The sequence below is a fragment of the Tachyglossus aculeatus genome, chromosome 2 (genome assembly GCF_015852505.1).
Source record: "Tachyglossus aculeatus isolate mTacAcu1 chromosome 2, mTacAcu1.pri, whole genome shotgun sequence".
Classification (NCBI taxonomy): domain Eukaryota; kingdom Metazoa; phylum Chordata; class Mammalia; order Monotremata; family Tachyglossidae; genus Tachyglossus; species Tachyglossus aculeatus.
The window spans coordinates 36,049,386-36,072,728 of NC_052067.1; positions in this window are offsets into that span (position 1 = coordinate 36,049,386).

The following is a 23,343-nucleotide window of genomic DNA, read 5'->3' on the forward strand; positions in this document are numbered from 1 at the left end:
ACCGAGATTTAACCTAAAGTTGAGGCTTTAGATTAATGACTAAATGGTATAGAAGGCTTACAAAATGATGGGAACTGTGCTACAGCAGTACTAAATGGTACCAACCCTGAGGGTTACATCACTTAGGTCACTGAAAAATGCCTTTTAGAAAATCTTCGTATTTCCTGGCATCCTGCAGGCCGAAGGAAGTCCCACAGCTCTAGAGAGGCCTCCGTTACCAGTAGGGTCCAGTCTTGACTGATCTGGATTTCAAATTTGGTCTTTTCAGTGGCCACTACTGGCACTTCTGGGGCCCTCTTCCATCTTGCAGATAACTTGACGACATTCATTAATCTACTCCAAAGCTAGGAGAGGGGAAAGGGATTACTGCCTCCTTTTTTAGTCCATGGACCCCTGGAATACATAGAAATAGTAACTTACTAACATGGCACTCTGGTGACCAGGAGGAGCTAAATCAAGTTCCAGGGGAACCAGGCATAACTGGGAGTGATTTTGTCAATGGGAGAATTTGGCTTAAGATGTACAAATTTCCCTGGTAGATAGGCTATCTTTTATTGGAAAGTTCCAGACTCTAGGAAGTTCATTCATTCATTCAATCATATTTATTGAGCGCTTGCTGTGTGCAGAACACTGGACTAAGCGCTTGGGAAGTACAAGTCCACAACATATAGAGACGGTCCCTACCCAACAATGGGCTCACAGTCTAGAAACGGGCTCACGGTCTAGAAGTTGTCAATCTATCGATCAGTGGTACTTACTGAGTGTTTTATTGTGTGAAAGAACTGTATTAAGCACCTGGGAGAGTACAGTAGAGTTGGTAGACTCACTGTTTGCCCTCAGTGAGCGCGTCCTTTAGCAGTCGTCCAGTACTGCCTCTCTGTCAGCGCTCCTTAATGCTAGTGAGTCATGATCCTTACCAAAATAGTCTATCATCAGGGCTTCAAACTCTCACAACTGTTTGAAGGTGAAATTCTTCTTTACTGGAAGGGAAAGATCCCCCAGTGAAAGATGCTGTAGGAGTTCAAAGCCGTATCACAGCAATATTTTCCTGGAGCACATAACAGCAGAGAAAACAGTAATGCCTGACGATAAATGTCAACTTTTCAGTGAAAGACCACTATGTCAATCTGCTTTGAAACCGACTTCAAAACATCCATCAGATCTTGCATATGTATTTATTTATATGTATTTGTAAACCAGATTCCCCTTTCCCCAGGTAGTAAAAGGGGGTCTGCATTCTCTTATCTTTTGGTTTAAATTATCTGTCCTGAGTGAGTGGTACACACGGGCTCCAAATCCATCAACTCTGACTCCCTCTTGACTGTAAGCTCATTTGGGGCAGGGAATGTGTCTGCAGTCTTATTATATTTTACCCTCCCAAGCACTTAGTACAGTCCTCTGCACACATGGCTCAGTGAAAAGAGCCTGGGCTTTGGAGTCAGAGGTCATGAGTTCAAATCCCAGCTCCGCCAATTGTCAGCTGTGTGACTTTGGGCAAGTCACTTAACTTCTCTGTGCCTCAGTTACCTCATCTGTAAAATGGGGATTAAGACTGTGAGCCCCCCATGGGGCAGCTGAATCACCTTGTAACCTCCTCAGCACTTAGAACAGTGCTTTGCACATAAGAAGTGCTTAATAAATACCATTATTATTATTAATATTAATAAATGCAATTGATTGATTTACCTATTCATACAGAGGCAAAAATTCTATTTGCCAGCTCCTCTCACTCTCAAGTGGGAGGTAGACAGTGAACAAACTGCAAAACTCTTTTTTATAGGAGCAGTTTGTTTCCTTGTGGTGCAACACAGCAGAAAGTACACTGATTTTTGCATGAGAGCATTAAAAAATAAAGGTGGTTTCCATGAGGAGTGGAAAAGTGCCTTTTAGCAGCAGAGGTCAAACCTAAATTAATTGCAATCCTTGGAAAAAGACATTGGGAGTTTGAATCCTGATTCTGCCCTCAGATCCTCCGGTTACCCACTGTATCTACCCAGACATGTTTTATAACTATAAGGTGCTTCCTTGTATTCAACAAAGAAATGGAAATAATAAAGGCCTTTGTCGATCCACTCTGTAGGAATTTGGTGAGAATGAACTGGATGGCAGGAGGCCTTGGGCTCTTCAGGTAATATGAAAGGTTTGAAATACCAAGTGTGACTGTGAGCCCGTTGTTAGGTAGGGACCGTCTCTAAATGTCGCTGACTTGTACTTCCCAAGCGCTTAGTACAGTGCTCTGTACACAGTAAGCGCTCAATAAATACGATTGAATGAATGAATGAACTAGAAACAGACAGCCATTGGAAAAGGAAACTACGGCCAATGACACTACTGATAAAAATGAAAGTAATAAAATAAATATAAGCACTATCTCTTCTCAATATTCCACCCATGAAGAAAAGGATCAAGTAGTCTATGTGCTTTTAGAGATGAGTAGGATCCAGGTCATTTTTTAAATTTATTATGAGCTAGATTATTTCATCTTTCACCCAATAAATCCTCATTGCTAATCTGCCTTTTGCAACTTGAAAGAGCTAGATTAAAAGGATTGTCTCTGTGGCTTTAGGCGGACAGTGACGTAAAATTTTGGTGGGTTTTTTTGTTGTTGGTTTTGTTTTAAAGTTCACAAGGCTAGCACATATCAGGCAAGATGATCTGGACAAATTATTTCTCATTAAAGCTTGTCATGCATATGGATTTGTGTGTGTGTATATTATATATGTATATGTTTGGGTGGGGTGTGCGTGTGTGAGAGAGAGAAAAATTGCTCAAGGAAATAGTCGCGGTTATTTTGAATTCATCGTTCACAATCATAGAGAAGGTGGAACAGTGCAACTCTGCAAACCTTAAATTTACTCCGAAGCCTAATATCACACTGCCATTACACTCTGCTTTGAGAGTATCCCAAAGGATTTGCTGGCCTTCTCGATTCTATTCTGTACTTTCTTTTATAGCATTGTATCATTGGTCCGTGTGCTCCCTAGGCAACAGAATTCTGTGACAGTATTTAGCTCGGTTTTATCGTTGAGATTTTTCACTATGAGTATAGCTTTCCTGATGCAGGCCCAAACATTACCGTGGTTTTCTTCATAATTTGTCTTCAGTTCATAAAGACTGGCTGATTGAAAGTGGTTTTGTCTAAGCATGCCCCTCTAAAAATGCATTTGAATCTTTAGGAGGTGATGATTTGGGGATAGAAAGATAGAAACAATAAAATGAAAGATACTAAAAAGTCAAGGACAATAATGAATACGGTAAGAGGGGCAGAACATTGGGCCTAAAGGAGGAGTTTGAGGTGCCTCACAGTTCAGGCAGGGCTATTCTCACCAAGCCCAACAGGCACAGCAGGGTTAGCCACAGCTAAGGCCTCCTAAAGCAGAAGTACAGAAGGCCTGTGCTACCGCGTCTTCCCCTCCCATCTTGGAGCACGGCAGGAAGGGAGACCTGTCTTCTCCTAAGAAACCGGAGCAAGGCGGGATGGGAGACCTGTCTTCTCCCAAGAAACCGGAGCGAGGCGGGATGGGAGACCTGTCTTCTCCTAAGAAACCGGAGCGAAGTGGGATGGGAGACCTGTCTTCTCCTAAGAAACCGGAGCACGGCGGGATGGGAGACCTGTCTTCTCCTAAGAAAACGGAGCGAGGTGGGATGGGAGACCTGTCTTCTCCCAAGAAATCGGAGAGAAGTGGGATGGGAGACCTGTCTTCTCCTAAGAAACCAGAGCACGGCGGGATGGGAGACCTGTCTTCTCCTAAGAAAACGGAGCGAAGTGGGATGGGAGACCTGTCTTCTCCCAAGAAACCGGAGCGAAGTGGGATAGGAGACCTGTCTTCTCCTAAGAAACCAGAGCGAGGTGGGATGGGAGACCTGTCTTCTCCTAAGAAACCGGAGCGAGGCGGGATGGGAGACCTGTCGTCTCCTAAGAAACCGGAGCGAGGCGGGATGGGAGACCTGTCTTCTCCTAAGAAACCAGAGCGAGGTGGGTTGGGAGACATGTCTTCTCCTAAGAAACCGGAGCGAGGCGGGATGGGAGACCCGTCTTCTCCTAAGAAACCGGAACGAGGCGGGATGGGAGACCTGTCGTCTCCTAAGAAACCGGAACGAGGCGGGATGGGAGACCTGTCGTCTCCTAAGAAACCGGAGCGAGGTGAGATGGTAGACCTGTCTTCTCCTAAGAAACCAGAGCGAGTCGGGATGGGAGACCTGTCTTCTCCTAAGAAACCGGAGCGAAGTGGGATGGGAGACCTGTCTTCTCCTAAGAAACCAGAGCGAGGCGGGATGGGAGACCTGTCTTCTCCTAAGAAACCGGAGCGAGGCGGGATGGGAGACCTGTCTTCTCCTAAGAAACCAGAGCGAGATGGGATGGGAGACCTGTCTTCTCCTAAGAAACTGGAGCGAGGCGGGATGGGAGACCTGTCTTCTCCTAAGAAACCGGAGCGAGGCGCGATGGGAGACCTGTCTTCTCCTAAGAAACCGGAGCACGGCGGGGATGGGAGACCTGTCTTCTCCTAAGAAACCGGAGCACGGCGGGATGGGAGACCTGTCTTCTCCTAAGAAACTGGAGCGAGGCAAGATGGGAGACCTGTCTTCTCCCAAGAAGCCGGAGCGAGGCGGGTTGGGAGACCTGTCTTCTCCTAAGAAACCGGAGCACGGCGGGATGGGAGACCTGTCTTCTCCTAAGAAACTGGAGCAAGGCGGGATGGGAGACCTGCCTTCTGCTACCATGCTAGAGCAATAATAATAATAATAATAATGACATTTATTAAGCGCTTACTATGTGCAAAGCACTGTTCTAAGCGCTGAGGCAGGGTGGGAGACCCGGATGGCACCGGGGTGGGTGCGACTGCAGCATTTTCTTTAGACTGAGCTCCCGGTGGGCAGAGAACAATATTCTACTGTATCCTTCTCTCCCAAGTGCCTAGTTCAGTGCTCAACCCACAGTAAGCACTGAATAAATACCGTTGATTGATTGATTGATTAATTCATTCATTCCTGGATTGTTGGCCTCTGTGCTCCAATGTCAGAGGAGCAACCAAGGTCTCAGGCTACAGCTGCACCATAAGATCAAATACTTCCGTGAGATGCAACTCCCTGACTTTTCCTGTATCTGATGTGCAGCAGAGATCATGTCTGCCGGGTCACACGGTGAGCTGAAATGACGTCAAAATCTTGAAGCCCTTGCTAGAGAAGCAGCGTGGCTCCATGGAAAGAGCCTGGGTTTGGGAGTCAGAAGTCATGGGTTCTAATCCCGCCTCTGCCGCTTGTCAGCTGGGTGACGTTGGACAAGTCGCTTCACTTCTCTGGGCCTCAGTGACCTCATCTGTAAAATGGGGATTAAGACTGTGAGCCCCACCTGGGACAACCTGATCACCTCGTATCCCCCCCAGTGCTTAGAACGGTCCTTCACACATAGTAAACGCTAAACAAATGCCATCATTATTATTATGATATTTGTCATTAGTTGATCCGTGAGTATCCTGGCTAGTATTTTTCCAGCCAAGAAGAGTAATGAGATGTCTTGAAAATTACCACAGTCTGACCTTTCCTCTTGAGATGGGGTTAATAGTGGAATCTTTGAGATTCTGTTGCATTTCCTCAAATTTCCGTATGTTGAAGAGGGGCTTGTGGGAATTTTTAATCGGGCTTACAGAGCTCTTTGGATAGTCTATCAGTCCAGGTGCCTTGCCCTTTAATAATAATACTAATGGCATTTGTAAAGTGCTTACTATGTGCAAAGCACTGTTCTAAGCGCTGGGGGGGATACGAGGTGATTGGGTTGTCCCATGTGGGGCTCACAGTCCTAATCCCCATTTTACAGATGAGGGAACTGAGGCTCAGAGAAGTTAAGCGACTTGCCCAAGGTCACACAGCAGACGTGGTGGAGCCGGGATTAGAACCCATGACCACTGACTTCCAAACCCGGGCTTTTTCCACCGAGCCACGTGGCTTTCTTAGAGGTCTGCTGTGGGGATTTTAATACTATTAAGAGTTTGCCTTTCTCCCCTTAGTAAGCATGAGTAGCCTTGGTAAGCAAAGAAAACTTAAAGGGAATAAGGAGATGTGGAGTGTTTCCAAGGTCCAAAACAAAAACTCAGAGTCTTTTGAAGAGCTGTGAAGCTGATTAAACATTTGCTAACAAATTCTATTTTAATCAGAGATAAGGTTGAAGAGAATGCAAAAGGAAATTTACCACTTAGAATTTGAAACTGCAGACCCAGAGACGGATCCTAAAAACTCTTCACCATCTGACCTGGTTAAGGCCCGCAAAGCACTCGCGCATTTTCCAGTCTTCGGTTTTTGCTCCGAAAAGGAGTGAAATTACAAATCCCCAAAGTAAATCCTTACCTTCCTGGTTTTGTGGGCAATCTGCACAGACTCAAATCTCTTGCCCTTTGACTGCCTATCGTCTGTATTGCATGTTCCTTAATAATAATAATAATAATGGTATTTGTTAAGTGCTTACTATGCGCCAAGCACTGTTCTAAACGCTGGGGTAGGTACAAGGTAATCAGGTTGTCTCACGTGGGGCTCACATTCTCAATCCCCATTTTACAGATGAGGTAACTGAGGCTCAGAGAAGTGAAGTGACTTGCCCAAAGTCACACAGCTGACAAGCGGCGGAGCCAGGATTAGAACCCATGACCTCTGACTCCCATGCCCGGGCTCTTTCCACTGAGTCACACTGCTTCTCCCTTAACTTGATTTGCATTTTACAGAGCAGGGTTTTGTTTGGGTTATGAGGTGCTCGCAAAGTGATATTGGTGTAGTGATTTTTTTACTGTGAAAGATTCTTCATTCATTCATTAAATCATTTATTTCTAGACTGTGAGCCCACGGTTGGGTAGGGACCATCTCTATATGTTGCCAACTTGTACTTCCCAAGCGCTTAGTACAGTGCTCTGCACACAGTAAGCGCTCAATAAATACAATTGAATGAATGAATGAATGAATTTATTCAGTGCTTACTGTCTGCAAAGCACTGTATTAAGCACTTGGGAGAGTAAATTATCTCAGTCCTTTCAATTAAACCAACCTTATTGACTTTGCCTTGGCCTTGTTCTGTGTCTTGATAGCTTCCAGGTAGACAATATCAATGGGGAAATGTCCATTTGATGCTCATATTGGAGGTTTTCTTAATGGTTTCTGATTAGTGCTTACTGTGTCCTAGACAGTGTAACAATAATAATAATAATAGTATTTGTTAAACACTTACTATGTGGCAAGCACTGTTCCAGGCGCTGGGGTAGATACAAGGCAAGCAGGTTGTCCCACATGGGGCTCACGATCAGAATCCCCATTTTACAGATGAGGTAACTGACTGTGAGCCCACTGTTGCGTAGGGACCGGCTCTCTATGTTACCAACTTGTACTTCCCAAGCGCTTAGTACAGTGCTCTGCACACAGTAAGTGCTCAATAAATACGATTGAATGAATGAATGAGGCACAGAGAATCTAAGTGACTTGCCCAAAGTCACACAGTTGGCAAAAGGCAGAGCCAGGATTAGAACCCACGACCTCTGACTCCCAAGCCCTTGCTGCTTAAAGATAAAAAGTAATCAGATTGGACATAATAATAATAATGATGGCATTTATTAAGTGCTTACTATGTGCAAAGCACTGTTCTAAACGCTGGGGAGGTTACAAGGTGATCAGGTTGTCCCACGGGGCGCTCACAGTCTTCATCCCCATTTTACAGATGAGGGAACTGAGGCCCAGAGAAGTTAAGTGACTTGCCCAAAGTCACACAGCTGACAAATGGCAGAGCTGGGATTTGAACCCATGAACTCTGATTCCAAAGGCCGTGCTCTTTCCACTGAGCCGCGCTGCTTCCCATATGGTGCTCACAGTCCTAATCCCCATTTTACAGATGTGAGGTTAAGTGACTTGCCCAAGGTCACAGCATAGACAAGTGGCAGACGCAGGATTAGAACCCAGATCCTCTGACACCCAGATGTGGGATTTTTCCACTAGGTCCCACTGCTTCTCCCAAGACTGTAGTGGAGCTTCCCGTTCCAACACGTCTGCTGTGATATTGCTGCAGAACTACTAGCAGATGTCTTCTCGACTGTGAGCCCGCTGTTGGGTAGGGATCGTCTCTATATGTTGCCAACTTGTACTTCCCAAGCGCTTAGTACAGTGCTCTGCACACAGTAAGCGCTCAATAAATACGATTGAATGAATGTCTTCATTCTCCAGGAGCTTTATTTTTAAGTGACTGAGCTGTTTGGACGCCTTTCTGAAGCCCTGGTTGCATTTGCCCTAATAATGGTGGCAAAGCCTTTTTGCAGCTCCCAAAAGAGAGGCAAAATGATTTGATCTCCTTCTCCGTCCATTTAAAAATCCAGATCTTCAAACAATTTCTACCAGCAAATGAACGCAGGTCAACAGACCTCTATCTATGGATGTCTCTAGCAACCGTATAGATGTCTTTTTATGAATCCCACTTTATCCCCCCATGAAACAATGAACCCAGAGATTGTGGGCATGTTGATAGACAGATGCTATCATCTGCTTGCGAGCTGAGTCAATATGAGGAGGAAGGATATGGTACGCCGTAATTCTGGATCAAAATCCGAAGCCCATGACTGATGGGTTTTGCTAGGCTACCCTTAGAGAATTTGATATTGACTTGGAGCTCGCGTTCAAGGTATTTACAGAAACCAGACACTACGGCTCTCACTTCATTGTCTTCTTTTTTAAAGGACGGGGACAGTGCCGCCAAAAGGGAAGGTATTATCGGAAAACTCGGTCTCTTTTCACTTTAGTGAAAGTCCCATTTCCCATTTCCACACTTTGAAAAAATAAAAGCCTACCTTTCAAAGTCCAAAGTTCAAAAAAACCCCCACTTTCCATTGATTTATCTTCCCCAACAAACCACGCTACCTTTCAGTGGAGTTCAACCCCTCCGTTTATCGGTGGAGCTCAAGTTTTAGCTAAGCTGACTTTCCTCAGGGCTCTGTGTTCTCGCCCTATTTTAATTCCCAGTTGAGTGAGAGAGAGGGATTTGGCTCTGATGTCTGATCTCTCGTCATTAGTGGGATCCCCTCGTGTGGCAATATCTGCTTGGGAATTTGTTTTTGTGTCATCAGTGTTTCAATAACATAATGCCCATGTGTTCAAACAATCAAGGTCTCTTTTCTAAGCTTTCAGATCCTTGGCTCATGGCTCACCCAGCAGATACTTTTCTTCAGAACAGATGCCGTTATGCTTCTTAGTCCAGGGAGAGTAGTTTCAGTAACTTCTAACTAGTCTTAGTTGCGTGACACTGCTTCTGGAGGCAATTATAGGACAGATGCAGGCATATTGAATCTGCAAGGACATGATGGGGTGACAGGAGTCATTTGAGATTCACTTTATTTCTCTCATCATCATCATCAATCGTATTTATTGAGCGCTTACTGTGTGCAGAGCACTGTACTAAGCGCTTGGGAAGTCCAAGTTGGCAACATATAGAGACAGTCCCTACCCAACAGTGGGCTCACAGTCTAAAAGGGGAAGACAGAGAACAAAACCAAACATACTAACAAAATAAAATAAATAGAATAGATATGTACAAGTAAAATAAATAGAGTAATAAATATGTACAAACATATATACATATATACAGGTGCTGTGGGGAAGGGAAGGAGGTAAGATGGAGGAGATGGAGAAGGGGACGAGGGGGAGAGGAAGGAAGGGGCTCAGTCTGGGAAGGCCTCCTGGAGGAGGTGAGCTCTCAGTAGGGCCTTGAAGGGAGGAAGAGAACTAGCTTATTAGCTCTCCTGATTCTTCCCTCTCCATTTTGAAGTCATCATTCAGATAGGCGCAGTACTGTACTTCTAGCTGGTGTGAATACTCTCATCGAGGCATTTGAAGTATTTTCCAGGCATTATTTAATTAAATGAAGTAATGTGGAAAGAGTACATGATTGGGAGTCAGAAGACCGAGGTTCACACCCCAGCTCAGCCTCTGGCCTACTGTATGGCCCTCTGTTTCCTCACTGTAAAATGGCTAAAATGGTTGATTGTGAATCCCATCTAGTCTAGGGACTGTGATTGATCTCAACTTTTTCTCTACCCCAGTGCTCAGCACACAGTAAATGTTTAACGAATGCCGCAGTTATGCCATAAAGTCTAACCAATTAATAATAATGATGATGTGAGCCCACTGTTGGGTAGGGACTGTCTCTATATGTTGCCAATTTGTACTTCCCAAGCGCTTAGTACAGTGCTCTGCACACAGTAAGCGCTCAATAAATACGATTGATGATGATGATGATGATGATGACATTTGTTAAGCGCTTACTATGTGCAAAGCACTGTTCTAAGCTCTGGGGGGGATACAAGGTGATCAGGTTGTCCCACGGGGGGCTCACAGTCTTCATCCCCATTTTACAGATGAGGGAACTGAGGCTCAGAGAAGTGAAGTGACTTGCCCAAGATCACACAGCAGATATGTGGGGGAGGCGGGATTAGAACCCATGACCTCTGACTCCCAAGCCCGCTCTCTTTCCACCGAGCCACGCTGCTTCTCTGCTTAATGTTAGTGGAAAGTTGTGTTTTCAAGGATCAATATTTCATATTTCATTAGAGAAGCAGCATGGCTCAGTGGAAAGAGCCCGGGCTTTGGAGTCAGAGGTCATGGGTTCAAATCCCCGCCCCGCCACTTGTCAGCTCTGTGACTTTGGGCAAGTCACTTCACTTCTCTGGGCCTCAGTTCCCTCATCTGTAAAATGGGGATTAAGACTGTGAGCCCCCCGTGGGACAACCTGATCACCTTGTAACCTCCCCAGCGCTTAGAACAGTGCTTTGCACATAGTAAGCGCTTAATAAATACCATTATTATTATTTATTATAACAAATTTTGATCGTGAAAGACAAAAGGATTCCTATACAGCTCTTCCCTTGTCCTTACCCTATTTTGCTGTATCCCTAACCTCAACAATTGTGTCTAAGGAGAAACTTGTCTGCTCCAGGACAAGGACTGCATGGACCACTAGAGAAGCAGTGTGGCTCGGTGGAAAGAGCCCGGGCTTTGGAGTCAGAGGTCAAGGTTTCAAATCCTGGCTCTACCAACTGTCAGCTGTGTGACTTTGGGCAAGTCACTTCACTTCTCTGTGCCTCAGTAACCTCATTTGTAAAATGGGGATTAAGACTGTGAGCCCCCGTGGGACAACCTGATTACCTTGTAACCTCCCCAGCACTTAGAACAGTGCTTTGCACATAGTAAACACTTAATAAATGCCATTATTTTTATTATGGGGGCCCACAGTTTTATCCTGAAGGGGAATCCAGATATAATCTCTCTCCCTCCCTCCACCCCACCATGACTGCCCAATGCAGTTCCTGTGTAAACTAAACAAAAAGAGAAGTAGATTGGAGAAGCAGGGTATAAATAACGTTTTTCTTGCTAATTTTAAGATTATCGTTGGATTTCATTCCTCATTTGGGAAAATAGCTAGCACTTATTTTCATGACGAAGGCTTGCCGAAGATTGGCTGGGCAGTGCTAAAACCAGAAAGGAGAGATGGAGCATTTTACTTGTACATATCTATTCTATTTATTTTATTTTGTTAATATGTTTTGTTATTTGTTCTCTGTCTCCCCCCTTCTAGACTGTGAGCCCACTGTTGGGTAGGGACCGTCTCTATATGTTGCCAACTTGTACTTCCCAAGCGCTTAGTACAGTGCTCTGCACACAGTAAGCGCTCAATAAATACGATTGATTGATTGATTGAGCATTTAACTCCTGGTCCAGTTCTCACCTCTCCCAGGTCCCTGGATGTCTCAACCCTCTGTAGAATTCAGTCACCGAGCTAAGCAACAAAGTCTCGAGGTGAAAAGATTTCTGCTTCGGCTTAGTTCCCGTGGAGTGTGGAAGAATGCCCAACTATCATGGTGCTAGTTCTCTTTCTTTTTTTGGCTTATTTTAGTGAGTGTTAATGCCAATAAAAGCAAAACTGTAATTAATGTTAATAAAGGGAAGAGCCAGATTGAAAGATGCATCTGTTCAATCTGGCTTTTTAGGAGCTGGCGGTGGCTTTGTTTCATCGGTAAGAGGGAAGTGGATGGAGGTGAGAAAGTTTGGTTGTATTGGTGGCCAACTTCATGCCCACTAGTGTGTAGGATAATACCGTGGATGGGGAGATCTCTGAATCACAGAACTCTAAAGAAGAAGGATATGTTGGAGTTCCTGAAGGTAAATGGGGTTGCCCTCTGTGCATTGTGATCAAGCTTTCTGCTGGAGGAGGCAGAGGTCCAACCTCAAAGAGTGCAATTTTCCCACCGTCTATAAATGTGATGTGTCTAAAACGTGTTCACAGGGTCCGGCAACCTACCCTGTGTCCTCTCCCCTCTCATTCCCACGCTCCACTTCCCAATCGGTTAATCGTTTGGAAGGGAGTTTGGGGTCAGGAGCGGATACGGTGGGTGAAAATGTGGTGTTGTCCCCTTGGCCCTGAACAAAATGGAAGTACTATTTCCCTGGTCCCTGGATAATGCTTTGGAAACTTAAGGAATGGGCATAAAATTGCAGTTGGGCTCAGAATATGCAGATAGGGCTGAGAAAAGCAACTGGGGTGGGATTATTCAAGGATGGAGAAATAGAAATTTGCCAAACGCATGTTAATCATGCATCTAACCTTTTAACCGTGCCCTAGGCTTGTGTGTTTTTTTCCGTTGAGGATTCTACGGAAACTAGGAGGCAGGAATTTCCCTCTATTATTTGGAAGTTGAGAATGAGGATCAGACTTGTGGAGTTTAGCAGGGAGCTAAATTGCGGTGGTCCCTACATAGTCATGCACCCAAAAGCTTCCAAGGCCCTTCTGATGTGCATCCTTAGGTTCCAGAGCAGCTTTGGTGCCTCTGGAGCTCCTAGAATCCCACGTTGGATTGAGCCAAAACCAGAGGTGACCCTGAACAGGTCCCCATTTGCCTTATCGTAGTCCCCAGTAGGGCCTCAGGACGGTCCCCCGACTTGCCCCCCACTAGCCCTTAGGCCCATCCCAGCACAAACCAACAGCCAGGCCAACTCCGGGCCCTCTTGCTGCCCTGGGATTCGGGGTTTAGGCCAGAAACTTCATAATTACAGGCACTAACCCCACTAACCCACAGCTTTCCTATGAATGATTCCCCAAACAACAAGAGAGCCTAGATTAATCCTGCCTTTCATATTTTCCTCCACCCCTCTCCCCCTTCTACTGGTCCCTCCATTGCATTGTCTTACACTGTCAAGTCATACTTCTAGACTGTGAGCCCGTTGTTGGGTAGGGACCATCTCTATATGTTGCCAATTTGTACTTCCCAAGCGCTTAGTACAGTGCTCTGCACACAGTAAACGCTCAATAAATATGATTGAATGAATGAATCTCTGCCCCATAGTGACTCCATGGACACATCTCTCCCAGAACGCCCCACTCTCCATCTGCTATTGCTCCGGTAGTGTTTCCATAGAGTGTTGTTGGTAAAAATACAGAAGTGGTTTACCATTGCCTTCTTTCGCGCCGTAAACTTGTCTCCACCCTTGACTCTCTCCCAAGCCGCTGGTGCCCAGCTCGGGTGAGTTTTGACTTGTATTCATTCATTCATTCAATCGTATTTATTGAGCACTTACTGTGTGCAAAGCACTGTACTAATCAATCATATTTATTGAGTGCTTACTGTGTGCAGAGCACACTCACACACACGAGTGCAAAACACACACATAATGATTTGGGGGAAGAAAAGAGAACAGGGATCAGTGTTTTCAGTCCCTGAGGTGTTTCTGATAATAATAATAATAATAATGATAGTGTTTGTTAAGCACTTACTATGTGCAAAGCACTGTTCTAAGCGCTGGGGGGATACAAGGTGATCAGATTGTCCCACGTGGGGCTCACAGTCTTGGTAATAATAATGGTAATAATAATAATTGTAGCATTTGTTAATAATAATAATAATAATGACATTTATTAAGCGCTTACTATGTGCAAAGCACTGTTCTAAGCACTGGGGGGATACAAGGTGATCAGGTTGTCCCACGTGGGGCTCACAGTCTTAATCGCCATTTTACAGATGAGGTCACTGAGGCACAGAGAAGTTAAGTGACTTGCCCAAGGTCACACAGCTGACAAGTGGCGGAGCCAGAATTCGAACCCATGACCTGCGACTCCCAAGCCCGTGCTCTTTCCACTGAGCCACGCTGATCCAAGTATTTGGGTTCTATTTAGATCATCACTGGGGCGTCCACTTATTTGGGAATAGATCCCCAGCACAACAACTTTGCCAATGCCTTTTCTTCATGTCAGTCATTGTTACTTTTCTGTTTCAAGAAATTGAGCAGGTGGGTTATTTTCTGCCTTGCTGCAGAGAAAGTAGCACTGAAAACATGGTTGCCTAGTGAAAATTTAGTTATAAGGTACAAAGTAACAAAAAAACCTTTTGGCAGGTATCAGTCTTTCACAATAATTAATAATAATAATGGCATTTATTAAGCAGTTACTATGTGCAAAGCACTGTTCTAAGCCCTGGGAAGGTTACAAGGTGATCAGGTTGTCCCATGGGGGTCTCACAGTTTTAATCCTCATTTTACAGATGAGGTAACTGGGGCCCAGAGAAGTGAAATGACTTGCCCAAAGTCACATAGCTGACAGTTGGCGGAGCCGGGATTTGAACCCATGACTGCTGACTCTGAAGCCCGGGTTTTTTCCACTGAGCCATGCTGCTTCTCTAATAATTAGGGTACTCGTTAAGGATTTACTAAGTGTCATGCAATATAATAATGATGGCATTTGTTAAGCACTTACTATGTGCAGAGCACTGTTCTAAACGCTGGATACAAGGTGATCAAGTTGTCCCACATGGGGCTCAGAGTCTTAATCCCCATTTTACAGATGAGGTAACTGAGGCTCAGAGAAGTTAAGTGACTTGCCCAAGGTCACACAGCAGACATGTGGCAGAGCTGGGATTTGAACCCATGACCTCTGACTCCAAAGCCTGTGCTCTTCTCCACTGAGCCACGCTGCTCCTCTAAATATACTAAGCATTGAGGTAGACACAAGGTAATCACATGGGGCTCACAGTCTAAGAAGGAGGATATAGGATTTAATCCTCATTTTACAGATGAGGAAACAGAGGCACAGAGAGGTTAGGTGACTTGCCCAAGGTCACACGGCCGACAAGTGGCAGAGCCTGGATTAGAACCCGGGTCCTTTGACGCCCAGGCCCTTTCAACTAGGCCACGCTGCTTCCTATATCATGGTTTTTAAATTAAAAGCATATCTACTTACGCAGTCCTCTGTATATAGGAACTCTTCCTCTCTGTGGAAATCCTGAAATCCTGTGGGACTAGGGGAAAATGAAAAATACCGGTTATAATCTGTCAATCAGTGGTATCTGTTGAGCGCTTACTATGTGTAGAGCACTGCACTAAGTGCTTGGGAGAGGACAGTGCAGCAGTGTTGGAAGAAACCTTCCCCACCCACAGGAGCTTACAGTCTAAAAGAAGGTAAATCTTTGAAAACAGTAGGATTCTAGCAGAAATAGAAAAATTAAAGTATTTCAACGCTGATTTGGAATCTACATCCCAAGAGTCAGTACTACCACTGGTAGACAGAGAAGCAGTGTGGCTTAATGGAAATAATAATAATAATGATGGTATTAAGTGCTTACTATGTGCCAAGCACTGTTCTAAGCACTTGGGGGATATAAGGAGATCAGGTTGTCCCACTTGGGGCCCACAGTCTTAATCCCCATTTTACAGATGAGGTAACTGAGGCCCAGAGAAGTGAAGTGAGTTGCCCAAAGTCCCATGAGAAGCAGCGTGGCTCAGTGGAAAGAGCACGGGCTTTGGAGTCAGAGGTCATGGGTTCAAATCCCGACTCTGCTACTTGTCAGCTGTGTGACTTTGGGCAAGTCACTTAACTTCTCTGTGCCTCAGTTACCTCATCTGTAAAATGGGGATGAAGACTGGGAGCCCTATGTGGGACACCCTGATCACCTTGTAACCTCCCCAGCGCTTAGAACAGTGCTTTGCACATAGTAAGGGCTTAATAAATGCCATTAAAAAAAAAGCAGCAGAGCCGGCATTTGAACCCATGACCTCTGACTCCCAAGCACGGGCTTTTTCCACTGAGCCATGCTGCTTCATGCTGGAAAGAGCCCGGGCTTGGGAGTCAGAGGTTGTGGGTTCTAATTCCGGCTCTGCCACTTGTCAGTTGTGTGACTTTGGGTAAGTCACCTAACTTCTCTATGCCTCAGTGACCTCATCTGTAAAATGGGGATTAAGACTGTGATCCCCTGTGGAACAACCTGATTACCTTGTATCTACCCCAGTGCTTAGAACAATGCTTGGCACTTAGTAAGCACTTAACAAATACCATTATTATTATTATTGTTATTATTATTATTATTATTATTATTATTATTATTATTATTATTAGACATCCATCTGTCCTGTATCATTTAAGTCATTTAGCTGCCTGGAGATAGGAGGCAAGAGGAGATGACCCCTTAATGTTCATTCATTCATTCAATTGTATTTATTGAGTGCTTACTGTGTGCAGAGCACTGTACTAAGCGCTTGGGAGAGCACAATTCAACAATAAACAGAAGCACTCCCTGCCCACAGTGAGCTTTCAGTCTAGAGAGGTGGAGAGGTTTTATTATCATTACGATGGAATCCATTAAGCGGACTATCCAGCGCTTAGAACAGTGCTTTGCACATAGTAAGCGCTTAACAAATACCAATATTATTATTATTATTATTATTATTATTATTATTATTACTATACGCCAAGCACTGTTCCTTCTTATAAAAACTCTAATCGGCCATGTAAGTGTAGCATTGAACTGTAGGTAAAAAGGATTTTATTACTCCAGCCACCACTGCTGTTAGCGGGTTAGCGTTAGAATGACCTCCAGTTTAACATCGAAAACAGAAATATGAGACAATTGGCTGCTCAATGTCACCCAGCATAAAAGCCTCAACCCTGGAAATGGACTTCGGAGTTTCCAACTCTCAGTCCTATACTTAGTTCAATCGTCCATGCAGTTCTTTATGCTTCATACCCAGCAAATGGAAATCTTTTAAGGGCAACCAAGGCAGGCAAAGGTATATCATGTGACACTTATAGCAGAGGTAGAAAAAGAAAATATAGTCCTGGGTTCCCCTTGGAATACCTTTTTGGGACCTTTTCTAGCCCCAGCTCGTGGCTCAGCGGAAAGAGCCCGGGCTTTGGAGTCAGAGGTTGTGGGTTCAAATCCCGGATCCACCAATTGTCAGCTGGGTGACTTTGGGCAAATCACTTAACTTCTCTGAGCCTCAGTTTCCTCATCTGTAAAATGAGGATTAATGTGAGCCCCCTGTGGGACAACCTGATCACCTTGTAACCTCCCCAGCGCTTAGAACAGTGGTTGACACATACTAAGTGCTTAATAAATGCCATCATTATTATTATCCAACCCCACCCCAGTTAAAATAACTAAGTGATATAATAATAATTACAATTGTATTTGTTAAGTGCTTACTCTGTGCCAAGCACTGTTCTAAGCTCTGGGGGAGATAGAAGGTAATCAGGTTGTCCCACGTGAGACTCACACTCTTAATCCCAACTTGCCAATTTATGTTGCCAACTTGTACTTCCCAAGCGCTTAGTACAGTGCTCTGCACACAGTAAGCGCTCAATAAATACGATCGAATGAATGAAAACCTTCTTCTGCCTGCAACTAATAGATAGATAGCATACAGATTTCAGCCGCCTTACCTGATTTAGCTGCGAGGGGCATTATCTAAATGGGCTATCAGATTCTTTTAGGGGGGTTTGGTAGTCAACCCATCTCAATTTCAGTGAGGTCAGAGCAAGAGAAAACGAACTAGCACCCAGAAAGGTGCAATAAATGTCATTTGATTAACTTAGCTTGAAGGTTCTGGATCTATAGAAGAAATAATATCCTGGTAATAAGTGTTTAAAAGCCATTGGAATCTCCTTTTCTGTAGTTCTTTAAGAATAGAACAGAAAACTGGGGGTAGGCGAGAGGTGATCTTGGCTGAAGATGACTTCCCATGACCCTTCTCACTGAACAGGAACCTGTCCACATGTTTTGTTTTGTTGTCTGTCTCCCCTTCTAGACTGTGAGCCCGTTGTTGGGTAGGGGCCGTCTCTAGATGTTGCCAACTTGTACTTCCCAAGCGCTTAGTACAGTGCTCTGCACACAGTAAGCACTCAATAAATACAATTGAATGAGTGAATGAATCCCCATTTTACAGATGAGGTAACTGAGGCATAGAGAAGCGAAGTGACTTGCCCAAAGTCACACAGCTAGGTGGCGGAGTCGGGATTAGAACCCACGACCTCTGACTCCCAAGACCGTGCTCTTTCTACTCAGCCACGCTGCTTTGAGTTTATTGTCAATCACTAGCATTTATTGATTATCTGCTATGTGCAGGCGCACTGTACTAAATACTCTGTAGAATACAAGACTTTGGAGAATACAGAGAAGCGGCATAGCCTAGTGGGTAGAGCACGGGCCCGGGGCTCAGAAGGAACTGGGTTCTAGTGACGGCTCCGCCACTTGTCTGCTGTGTGACTTTGGGCAAGTCACTTCACTTCTCTGGGCCTGTTACCTTATCTGGAAACTGGGGATTAAGATCGTGAGCCCCATGTGAGCTGTTTCTACCCCAGTGTTTAGTACAGTGCCTGACACATAGGGTGCCCTTAAATACCATGAAGAAAAATACTAGAATTAGTATAGATGATCCTTGCCCTCAAAAAGTTGAAAGTCTAAACTTAGATAAATTATGGATAGGAAACTATACTTAAATTGTAGCTAGGAAAACCTAACAGAGTTTTAAAGGTACGTACATAAAAATGTTGGGGGTTGTAAGTACCTGCTGAAGTAAAGTATAAAGTGATGCAGGTTGTACTTGCTTAAGTGCTTAGGTGGGGCAGAATTAGGGAAATTAATGGTTAATTGGGGAAGACTTCTTGGCAGAGATGTGATTTAGAGTTTGAAGATAAGGAGAGCAGTGTTGTGGCAGACGTGAAAAGGCAGGGAGACCCAGGAAATGGGGAGATGAGGAAGAGGTCAGTGGTGGGAGACATGAGAATAAGGCACCAGTTGTAGGTTATCTCCAGAGGAATGAAGATTGCGAGCTGAGAGGGAGAAGAGAGTGGATAAGGAGGAAGGAGATGTAAAGCTATTGGTTAGCAGTTTCAGCCTGACAAGGGGAGGAATGGACAATCATTTCAACTGAGACATAAGGAATGTCTTAGAAAAATGATCCGGGCAGCAGAGTGAAGTATGTACCGGAGAGTGGAGGGACTGGAGTAAGGGCAAGCAGTGAGGATTTCCCTCTACAATCCAGTTCCTACCAACTTTGGGGAGTTTTTTTTTTATTCTTGGAAAATAGAAAACAGTATATGCCATTTCAAAGTAAAATGTGAAAAATGCTCCAAAACAGCTGTTGCGAGATTTTGGTTTTCAAATATTATAATGGCTTTTGGGACAGAGCGTGTGTTTTGTAGATTGAGGGGTCTTGATGACCCATTAATTGACCGGAATTTTTTCTGATTAGATTTTCTTCCAGGTTCAACTGTGGCAAATATTTTTGGCCGCTGCGGCATTATCTTTATTAACCTTTTAACCTGTAATAGGTTCTATAATAAGCTCTATAAACTCAGTCCTCTAAACACTAAGCTCTTTGTGGGCAGGGGCTGTTTCTACCAACTCTCTTGTATTGTACTTTTCCGAGCATTTAGTACAGTGTGAGTGCTCAATAGATACGATGGATAGATTATAATTACTACAGTTCAGTGACAAGGCTAGAAAAATCAAAAGAACAAGCAAAGCATAGGGCATGCTTTCTTAAATGGCTAAGCTTCCGTCACATAGCGTTTGAAAAAGAAGAGACTTAAGGAAAGCTGGTGTGAGAATTGCTTGAAAGGGTAAAATTTATCCTGGGGTGTGAAATTCCACTGTTTCTTCTTTTAAGGGGGGCTTCTAAAGAGAATCATTAGGAGATGAGGGATTTTTTTCAATCGTTTGTCTTTTAGTTACCCCAGACACTGAATATTCATTTTGAGTCAGCTTATGTCACTCCGTGATCAGACTATTTTCAATAATTAACATTTTTAGTCTGGCTTCTCAATCAGACACAAAATGTAGCATTTTAAAAATAGCCTTGCCAGTCTGTTGAAATGTGATACAGCTTCTTGAAAGTAATTACCGACATTAGCAACCCAGGAAAGTGAAAGAGCACCAGCCAAAGAATTAGGTGACAAAAATTATACAAGTAACCCTATTGGCATGTTATTGACAAAGGCAGTTTTGCCATTTATCCCCCTCTCTGTGTCTCATTTTTTCGATCGAATAGCAGGAATTATTTGGGAGAATTTTTCTAAGATGCTTTGAGATATTTGGATAAAACTATAAATACATAAACTGTTGTTCATTTATTAAAAATCTTAACCTCCCAATTCAATTTGAACATGAAATACCAAGTGGCACCACTATGGCTCAGAAATGTCTCCCAGAATATGAGATATGTGAAGTTCTTTGATTTTCCTTTTGTCTCCTCCCTTCCACATACCCTGAATCCCCAGACAATTGCATGAGATTATTTTTCTCAAACTATTGTTTTCATTTAGTACTTGCTGGTGCACATCAGAAAATCCATCTCTGCTTAGCTATGGCTAACGAAATGCCTATTTGTGACTAACCTGTCATGCAAAACAGAACTGGATAAATGAGATGTGAGATGGAAACTTTAAAGGCCCTAATTTATGGAGAGATACCTGGCTTCAGTGATTGCCATTTTCTATGTTAATCTGCTCCTCTCCTCCACTGGAAGCCAGTCCAATTATAGTTAGGAGAAAGTCTTCTATACCTTTGATCTTAAAGAAGATCAATCACCTTTCTGCCTTTGTTTCCGCATGTTTTGGTATCATGTTTCTAACTTGTACCTTAATTGCCCACCAAAATGAATTGCCTCATTTTCTGGCAAAGTATTCACCAAAGGCAGACTGCAGGTGTTTTCCTCTTCACTCACAGGAGAATGGGAAACTGACAATCAGTCCTAGATGATGCATAACAAACCATCTTCTCCTTGTATAATTAAAACATGCTAATCTCTTAAAAATGCCTTTTTAAATATAATTTTCCAAGTTGCTTCTATAGCAATTGAAATGTGGGGGAAAAAATCACCAGAATCCTTTGGGTTTATGCGGTATATACTACTATAAATGGAGAAGATTGGCAAAGTACTTCTTAGGAGAAATTTAGTTTAGAGAATTGGCACAGCAGTTTATTAGGTCAGAAGGGTCTAAAGTCTAATGAATCGCCAACCAATATATAGACTTGTTTTGCTCATAAAAATGCAAATGCATTTTTGTAACCCCTTACTTGGCAAAGAATTAAGCTTCATTTCTATATTTGGTCACTTACACTCCTAATTCAGGGTTTTCTGAATTCATTTCACATCAGAAGAGTCCCCTTTTTTTTTTGGTCCAAGCGAAGGAGAGGGCAGCTTTGGTGATTTTGCATATAGCAGTTTACTAAATCAAATGTCTCCTTTCATCCCATCTCTTACACACACACTGCCACGCATTTGAGGTATTTTTGTATCTCAGTCTTTTGGGTATTAATGAAATGTAGCCCCATTTATTGGACTGGTACCCTTCTAGCCTCCTATGTCGCTATATCTTTACCCCTGCTTGGTATGAGACAACAAGAGACAATCTCAGGGAACCATTCTATATTACTAAATCTGTTCTTCTAAGCAATTTAAAAAAGAAGCCTGGTCAGTCTCAGATAAATGTCATTATAGAACTCATAGAGGGTATATAATGGTGTTAGAGATTAAATTAAAATGTAAAAAAAAACCCTAAGAAATCCGGGAAATAAGTGGAAAGTGGGGTGAGGAAGTTTCATTTGTGGCCAGTCAAGGCAGTGGAATCCGAGGAGTGTAGCAGATGTCAGTCAGTCAGTGGTATTTATTGAACACTTGTGCAGAGTGCTCTTGGGAGAGTACAATACAACAGTTAGCAGACATGTTCCCTGCCCACAGCAGGCTTATAGCCTAAAGGAGCAGGAGAGTCTAGGAGTACTGCAGTATAGTATAGCTGCTAGAGATATTGAGGACAAGTAGAGAGGGCAGTTAATAAATCAGTCAGTTATATTAATTGAGTGCTAACTGTGTGCAGAGCTCTGTTTTAAGCACTTGGGTGAGTACAATATAACAGGCACATTCCATCCCCAAAGTAAGCCTCCAGTCTGGCAGGAGAGACAGACATGAATACAATAATAATAATGATTGTAATTATGGAACTTGTTAAGCCCTTTCTGTGTGCCAAATGCTGTTCTAAGTGCTGGGGTAGATAGAGGTTAATCAGGTTGGACACAGTTCCTGTCCCACATGGGGCTCACACTCATAAATACATAAATTAGGGATATGTACGTAAATTCTGTGGAACTGAATGGGCAGTAAATAAAAGGAAGAAATCAGCAACATAGAAGGGAGTAGGAGAAAAGGAAATGAGGACTTAGGGAAGGCCTCTCGGAGGAGATGTGCCTTCGACAAGGCTTTGAAGATGGGGAGAGTGATTGTCTGTCAGGTTTGAAGAGGGAGGGACAGAGACAGGATGTGGCCGAGGGGTCAGCGGCGAGATAGATGAGATCGATGTTGCCAACTTGTACTTCCCAAGCGCTTAGTAAGTGCTCTGCACACAGTAAGTGCTCGGTAAATATGATTAATTGATTGATTGATCGAGCTACAGTGAGTAGGTTGGCATTAAAAGAGCAAAATGCGTTGGCTGCGTAAGAGTTACAAGGTGCTCCTTGTGGGCAAAGAATCTGTTCCTTATATTGTTACATTATACTCTCCCAAGCTCCTAGTACAGTGCTGTGCACAAAGTAAGCACTCAATAAATACAACTGATTGATTGATAGGAGGGGGCAAGGTGATTGAATACTTTAAAGTCAATGGTAAAGAGTTTGATGTGGATGTTGATGGGCAAATACTGGAGGTTCTTAAGGAGTGGGGAAAATGGGCCGAACGTTTTTGTAGAAAAATGATCTGGACAGTAGAGTGAAATGTGGACTGAAGTGGGGAGAGACAGAAGGCAGGGAGATCAGCAAAGAGGCTGATGGAGTAATCAAGGCGGGAGAGGATAAGTGCTCAGACTATCAAGGACAGACAAAGCAAGGACTAAGTCTTCTCTATGTGGAAGGCAGGACAGTGAAACTAAACATAGTGTTGGTGGTGATACTGGCAAGGATTCTGTCGAGAGTCCTGAAAATGAGAGAATTAGTTAATGCCTCTCCTCTTAGAATGTGACACCAAGGGAATGAGCGTATCAGGACTGACATGACTCCAGGAAATTCCTGTCATCAA